The following is an 8,839-nucleotide window of genomic DNA, read 5'->3' on the forward strand; positions in this document are numbered from 1 at the left end:
GCACCAAAACTGAATTAGATCTTTTGCCTTAGATATCATTGGGACTTGAAACGGCAACTTGGTGCATCCTATTTATTTATATATATATATATATATATATATATATATATAGAGTAATTCCACGGAATGCATCACTGTTTTGTGCCTCAGGTCATTTAGCTCACCTTATTTATGCCAATGGTTATTCTCACAGCAGCCTCCTTCCACCCCTACTTCAACACACCCTCTTAGCACATCCTGCTATTCCTTTCTTCCTCGTGTACTTAGCTGGCTTCTCAAATGTGTCAATGCTGTTCACCTCAACTGCTTTATAGTAGTAAGTAAGTTCCACAATCTAACTACTCGGGATTTTTTAAAAAAGTTATTAGTGACTTTTATATTCATGACCCCCTATTTTTGGATACCCCCATATATCTCTTGGTCTACCCTATCATAATTCTAAAGACTTATTGGGTCACCCCGCAGCCTTCTCTTTTCTAAAGAAGACAGCCATTGCATGTTCAACCTCAGTTCTGGTATCATTTTTGAACATTTTTGTTTTGCACTTTGGTAAATACTTCGATAGTCCTTTTTGTAACATAGAGACAAGAACTGTGCACAATACTCAAGTGTTGTCCAACCAAGATTCTGTAAGTTTAACATAACTTCTTTGCTTTTCAGTTCTGATCCTCTAGAAATAAATCCATGTGCATTCTTTGCATTTTATCTAGCCTTGCCGATCAGTGTTATGACTTTAATGATCTGTGAATTTGTACTTGTATATCCCTTTGCTCCTATACCCAGTTACTCCTACTTAATATGGTCTTACATTGACTCTTTTCCTCCTACCAATGCGTAACAGCACACATTCCCCTGTATTGAAATTAATTTGCCATTTACATGCCTATTCTGCAAGCTTATTGTCTTGTACTTTGTACGTCATCCTTTTAAGGCATGAATTGTTTTACTTAGCACTGGTTCCCCTGAACTATTTGTCTATATCCAAAGTGATAGGATGGGAACTTATTGTCTGATATCACATCTTGGCTGATTGGTACATATGCACAAATACAGTGGAGACCATTTCTGCCTTGTGTTCTCTAATTTTACAGGGAGACTCTTGGCTTTTGCTTAGCATCTCCGTTACAAGGCACTCTGCAGGTGATGGATTAAATGTATATTTCAGCACTGTTTGACACAATTTACAGGTGCTGCAATGTAATTCCCTAGCATTAAAATGCCCAACACTTGATTTGGGTAATCTTGAAGTTTGTTGAGTTTTGGAAAGATAATCTTGCTGAAGAAAGACATCTAAGCTTTTCATCTTGCACTCATCAGGACACCACGAGAATACCAATATAAGGGAAAACAATTTATACTGTATGTGAAGAGAGTGCTCATTGGTTGGCAAGTGGCATTGCCATCAAGAATGCAGCACTGATGGTGACTGACAGTTAATACCAAGCATTTAGAAATTTAAACTAGGCAGCTTGACCCTGATTGGTCAAGGCATTACCCTGAGGAATGAATCAGCGAATGGTTGTCACTCATTTTGTTTAGCTGAAACAGGCATAATGTATGTACGTGTCCTTTGTCTGCAAAGAACAGGGCCCTGTGTATTAATATATGTAGCTTCCAGCACATGCAAACGTGCCAAACTGCGAGCCCGACTGACTATCTTAAATTGGTTGTCAGCGTAATTCTTAGTACATGGACAACATATGCTAAACAATCCTCAATCGCAGAATCACATTTAAAGTTGGACACTGTTTTGAATTTTACAAGCACAGACTGGTTGGGTACGGTCTGTACCCTGCCCATTGTGAACAGCAACTGGGACATGATGTTTGATGCAATCTGCTAGTTTTTGGGATATACGCCCTACATACCTCTCATCACTCTGGTACTGAAATTCATATGCCATGTAACTCATTTATGTGATAGGCAGAACATCTTTTTGACTTGACAGCAGCATCATGTTGTGGTGAATACCACTTGTGTTGCTAATGCATTGTAGCAGCTAGCTTCACCTATTGCTCAAATTGTTGAGACATTGCCTTTCCAGGATAATCCAAGGTAGACTGGGCACTTTTCAGTACCTGTTTGAAATACATCCGCACCATAAACTTACTTAAGCTGAAGAGATTTGGCAACGCAATTAATGATGCCACTAAACATGTAACAAATCTGACCATGCATTCTCAAAGCGAGGAGTTTGTTTTTGCACATGGCTTCAATTTTGGTGTGCCTTCATCCCAAATCAAACGAGAAGAAGTATTTCCAGCATCCGCAGTTTTTTTTGTTTTTATAAGCAGTATTTGCTGAGTTTGAACTCCCCTAATCCCAACTATCTTGCCACTAACCAGCATCCACTGAAGACGCCAAATCTTTGAAAGCACACCTAGTTGTTCTAGGGCATGTATATTGCAGGATTCTGAACGACCTGTCCGACTTTCACATGCAACGTGAATGTCTTACAGAATTGAGGCGCCTTAAGACCAACCCGACGTACACATCAGTAAACCTGACAAAGCAACGGGAATAGTCATCCTTAACAAGCGTGACTATATCAACAAAATGTATGCCATTCTTAAGGACCGGTCCAATTTCGTATGCATTGGACCTGCTGTTCAACATAACTGGACAGCCTTGCTTGAAAGTAAGCTTAAAAAAAATGCTTGCCAGACTTGTGTTAAAGCAATGAGTTCCTGCATGATATATATATATATGACAGTGTTCATCCTCATTGTTTGCTACGTCCATGTGCCTTAGGCATGTCTCTCTTTTTCAGCAATATTCAAGTTCTGTATGACCAAACATATAAAGTTGAAGTGTTTGAATTTTGTTCTTGAGTACATTGCTAGACGTCACTATCACATGATTTGCAGTGGAATCACCAACATCTTGTCACTTTCCATATTCCATTTTGCAACTACTGGTCAAGAATCGACTAACCATACTGTGACAAAAATGAACCATAAGACATAGGAGCAGAAATTCGGCCCATCGAGTCTGCTCCGCCATTCAATCATGGCTGATAAGTTTCTCAACCACATTCTCCCACCACCTCCCCGTAACCTTTGGTCCCCTTACCAATCAAGAACCTACCTATCTCGGTATTAAATACACTCAATGACCTGGCCTCCACAGCCTTCTGTGGCAATGAATTCCATAGATTCACCACTCTCTGGCTAAAGAAGTTTCTCCTCATCTCTGCTCTAAAAGGTCTTCCCTTTACTCTGAGGCTGTCCCCCTGGGTCCTAGTCTCTCCTACTAATGAAAACATCTTCCCCACGTCCACTCTATCCAGGCCTTTCAGTATTCTGGAAGTTTCAATCAGATCCCCCCTCATCCTTCTAAACTCCATCGAGTATAGACCCAGAGTCCTCAAACGTTCCTCATATGTTAGGCCTTTCATTCCTGGGATCATTCTCGTGAACCTCCTCCGGACCCTCTCCATGGCCAGCACATCCTTCCTGAGATATGGGGCCCAAAATTGCTCACAATATTCTAGATGTGGTCTGACCAGAGCCTTATAAAGCCTCAGCAGCACATCCCTGCTTTTATATTCTAGTCCTCTCGAAATAAATGCCAACATTGAATTTGCCTTGAATTGAACCATGCTTGGCTATGATGTATTAATTATTGGATTCTTCCTGATCAATTAAATTGATTATTTACAGTTTGTCATAAAAATATAATTTTCATAATACTGTGATTTATTGTAAAGGTAGGTTAATAGTGGGGTTTAGATTAGTTTCTCTGGTGAATTTAATTGAATTGGAGACAGTTGGACTGGAGCTTTTAAGTTATCAAAAGGAAAGCAATGTTTGAAATGCTAAATACATAAACATGGCTGAAGTGTTAGAATGTGAGGTGTGAGTCACATTTGCATTTGTAGATAAGTTAGGTTAGTTTGAATTTCAAAGAGATGGTAAGATGTTACATGTAGCCGTAGGAAGCTAAGCCAAACACACTTTTTCCGAAAGGTTACTGATATTGAGAGTACTATGAAAAATTTATATTATGAGGAAAGCAAAGTTACAAAGACATATTGGAACAATGGAATTTACATTAAAAACGAAGAAACATGTATAAACGAGATGAGGTTGTGTATAAGGGGGAAGGCAGTCTAAGATCTAGCAAATGTGAAAAGCCTCCAGCCTCTATGCATCAAATTGCTGTCTGTGGGAACTGAAGCTAAGAAAACTCTGTGAATATCACTGTCCAGGGTATTGTGTGCTTTGCTTGGGTCTGTTAAAATTTTTGTTTTTACTGTTACTGGTAGTCAGATTAATTAGGGGATTTAGGAGTTATTGTGGTAGTAATTTGTGGACCTATGTACATGCTTAAAATCTTTTCTATTATTTAAATGTTTAGTTTCATTTTGTAAAAACTCAGACTCAGCGGATTTATTATTACTGAATTCAAGGCACACATCTCAAAATAAAATGCAAATTGCAAAACAGTTGTGGCAGCTGTTTCAAGTTTCCCTCTGCGATTTGAGCGGCTCGGCATTTACCATCTGCTGTGCCATAAAAAAATTGTGGGCTCTTTGCGGGATATATTTGAAATTCCTTGATTGGTTTGGGGTTGGTGAATCGTAAGGTTATGAGCATGAGAAGCCTTTGAATTCAGGAGTTTGAGGTTTTTTTAAGTGGTGAGACTGCAAAATGGCTTTGGCAGTTGCTAAGACTTATTTGGGAGTTGAAGTTATAACTTTGGTTGGTTTACAAAAGGTAAATAAAGCTAAGTTAATGCAATTGGCAGGTAAGTTATGATTAGGATTACCTGCGGGGGGTAAGGAAATCAGACATAATTGAAGGTATAGCACAGCATTTGAAATTGGAAGGAATGCCCGAGAGAGTTCTCCAAGGGGTGGGTCATTGGAATTGGCTCAAATTCAGTTGCAAATGAAAAAATTGGAACTAGAGGCAGCAGAAAAAGGAAAGAGAAAGGACATTCCAAAGGGAACAGGCAGGAGAGAGAAAGGAAACAGGAAAGAGAGTCAGAAATAGTCAGGTTAGAAAAGGAGGAAAGAGAAAAAGAGAGACAGAATTCCAACTTAAAATGCTGGTACTTAAAAAGGAGACAACATAAGGCGTGGAAGGTCTTATTTCCAGATCAGAACCCAGTGGGGAGATGATTAAATTTGTACAAGCTCTTCCAACATTTGAAGATAGATGTTGAAGCATTCTTTATTTCATTTAAGATAGCTAAACAGATGAAATGGTCCCAGAAAAACTGGAATTGTTGTTACAATCTAGGTTGGTGGGTAGAGCACATGAGGCTTATGCTTCACTGTCAGAAGAAATGTCGGTGAACTATGATGTGGTTAAAAAAGGCTATTTTGAATGCATACGATTGGTTCCTGAGGTGTACAGGCGGAAATTTAGGAATATGAGAAAATAGCCTGGGCAAACTTATATGAGTTTGAGAGAGTAAAACAAAGTAATTTTGACTGGTGGATACAGACATTAAAGAAGAGATGACATATGCAGCTCTTAGAGAAGTAATTATTTTGGAAACATTTAAAGATTCAATTCCTTTGTAATGAGAACTCGTGGAGGAACAGAGGGTTGAAACAGTAAAACAAGCAGCAGAGATAGCTGATGATTATGAGTTAGTTCATAGAGCTAAACTTTTTCTTGACACCCTTTTAAATCAGAGAATGAAAGGAAGGTGGGTAGTCAGGGAAGAGAAGTAGGTGGAAATTCCCAGGAAGTTTTTTTTCAGAAAAAGGAAGGTGCTGAGGGTAGAAGTGATATTCTAGAATTGAGGTGTTTTCATTGTAATAAAATTGGACACAGTCTGTGTTGGAAATTACAAGGAAAATCTGTTGGGATTATTGGGGTGCAGAAAATTTCTGGAAGTAAAAGTACTGTGGGTTTTGAGGTTCAGGCACAGGAAAGACTAGTGGTTTGTGTACAGGTAAAACAGGAAGAATCAGTGAAAGGTAAAGAAGTGGGTGTGTGTTCACAAATTACCCAAGAGAGTTCTCCGGAGCAGGTTGCAGAAATATTTAAAGATCAGTGCAAGAGATAAGGCTGAAACATTTGCTATAATCTTCAGCCAGAAGAGGCAAGTGAATGATCCATCTCTGACTCTTCCGGAGGTCCCCAGCATCACAGATGCCAGTCTTCAGCCAATTCAATTCACTCCACGTGATATCATGAAACAGCTGAAGGCACTGAATGCTGCAAAGGCTATAAGCCCTGACAATATTCTGGCAATAGTACTGAAGACTTGTGCTCTAGGAATTGCCACGCCCCTAGCCAAGTTGTTCCAGTAGAGCTACAATACTGGCATCTACCCAGCTATGTGGAAAATTGCCCAGGTATGCCCTGTTACACAAAAAGCAGGACAAATCCAACCTGGCCAATTACCACCCCATCAGTCTACTCTCCATCATCAGTAAAGCAATGGAAGGAGTTATCAACAGTTGCTATCAAGCAGCACTTGCTTAGCGATAACCTGCTCCTGATACCCAGTTTGGACCACTCAGCTCTTGACCTCATTACAGCCTTGGTTCAAACATGGACCAAAGAGCAGAACTCCCAAGGTGAGGTGAGAGTGACTGCCCTTGACATCAAGGTCACATTCGACTGAGTGTGGCACCAAAGAGTCCTAACAAAACTGGAGTTAATGGGAATCAGGGGGAAAGATCTTCCCTGGTTGGAGTCATATGCAGCACAAACGAAGATGATTGTGGTTGTTGGAGGTAAGTCATCTCAGCTCCAGGACATCACTACAGGAGTTCCTTAGGGTAGTGTCCTCAGCCCAACCATTTTCAGCTGCTTCATCAATGATCTTCCTTCTATCAGAAGGTCAGGAGTGGGGATGCTCACTGATAATTGCACAATGTTCAGCACCAGTTGCAACTCCTCAGATATTGAAGCAGTCCAGGTCCAAATACAGCAAAATCCTCTGGGATTTGAGCAGCTCAGCATTTACCATCCACTGTGCCATATGAAAAGCTGCAGAAAATGTACATTAATCTGGTACATTAAGCTTTTGATGTATAGATTGTTCTATATTTGATCATTTATGTTTGGAACAGATCAGTTGGTTTCCAAGGAGGAATTGAATCATTTCATTCAATTATAAAAACCATCTCAATGGCAGATCATCTAGTGAAATAGTTTTTAAAAAAATTCCTGTTCTGGTATATCTTTGAAGAAATTTAGAGCCACATCTTGGGCAGTAATTGCACAAATATTACAGTAAGTCAGAAACCAACAAAAAGTGGCAGGTTAGTGACAGTCACAGTCATAAGGAGGGAAACTACTTCAAGGGTCAGCTTAACATCTAATGCAAGATAAACCTTAGTAAAATTTATAATTGCTGCAATTTTTTTGCATGGTTTGTTTAAAGTTCATTAAATTTTAAGATGTATACAATCAAAACTCTATTCTCCTGCTGATTTTTCTGTTTACCTAACTTAAGATTGCATGGTGGAATTCCATCTACAAGGTACAAGGAGTATGATGGAATACTCTCCACTTGCCTGGATGAGTGCAGCTCTAACAATAATCAAGAAGCTCAACACTGTCCAGGAGAAAGCAGCTCACTTGATTGGCACCCCATTCACCACCTTCACATACACTCTCTCCATCATCGACGCATGTTGGCAGTAGGCTGTACCATCTACAATAAAAGAAAAATACTGCAGGTGCTGGAACATCAAAACAGAAAATGCCAGAAAAACTGAATAGGTCTGGCAGCATCTGTGGAGAGAAAAACAGAGTTAACGTTTCTGAAGAAGTCACACGGACTCAAAAACGTTAACTCCATTTCTCTCTTCACAGATGCTATCAGGCCTGCTGAGGCTTTCTGTTTTTATGTACCATCTACAAGATGCACCTTCCAAACCTACAATTTCTACCAGCTAGAAGGACAAGGACAGCAGATGCATGGAACACCACCAGCTGCAAGTTCTCCTCCAAACCATTCACCACCCTGACTTGGAACTATATTTCCATCCATTCACTATTGCTGGGTCAAAATCCTGGAACTCCTTTCCTAACAACACTGTGCGCATACCTACACCACATGGACTGCAGAGGTTCAAGAAAGTGGCTCACCAACACCTTCTCAAGGGCAATAAGGATGGGCAACAAATAAAAACAGAAAATGCAGGAAAAACTCAGCAGGTCTGTCAGCATCTTTGGAGGGAGAAACAGAGTTAATATTTTCAAAATGTTAACTCTGTTTCTCTCTCCACAGATGCTGGCAGACCAGCTGAGTTTTTCCAGCATTTTCTGTATTTATTTCAGGTTTCCAGCATCTGCGGTATTTTGCTTTTATTGATGGGCAACAAATGATGACCTAGCCAGTGACACCCATATCCTGTGAAAGAATATTTTTTAAAAAATGTATATCCAAGTTTATGGATGGCAATTAGGAGGCATAGTAAGTTGTGTGGAAATTGCAAAGAGCTGATGGACTAAAATGAATGGGTGACACTATAGCAAATGGAGCTGAGTGAGGCTCTCTTCCTTGGATATGAGAAAGACAAATTGGAATATTTTCTTAATGGTGAAAGACCAATAGGATTTGAATATTTTGTTAGCACAAATCAATAAAATCTAGTGCGCAGGTACATGAGGTAATCACAAAGGTAAAAGCAAGTTAGTAATTATCTCAAGGGAGGGCGGGGTTAAAATTCAAAACTCAGGTGGAGATTCTTCGGTTGTATAGAGCCTTGGCCAGACCCCAAGTGCAAAACAGGATTCAATTTTGGGCACTATTTCAGGAAAGATATGTGGCTGCATTTGTTAATGCCACAACTGCAGAGGGTACACTTCCTGCTATGCACAGTTGCAATACCAGTGACATACTAGGCAGCTGCTTGCATTAA

Source organism: Carcharodon carcharias, chromosome 2, assembly GCF_017639515.1.
Source record: "Carcharodon carcharias isolate sCarCar2 chromosome 2, sCarCar2.pri, whole genome shotgun sequence".
NCBI classification, from domain to species: domain Eukaryota; kingdom Metazoa; phylum Chordata; class Chondrichthyes; order Lamniformes; family Lamnidae; genus Carcharodon; species Carcharodon carcharias.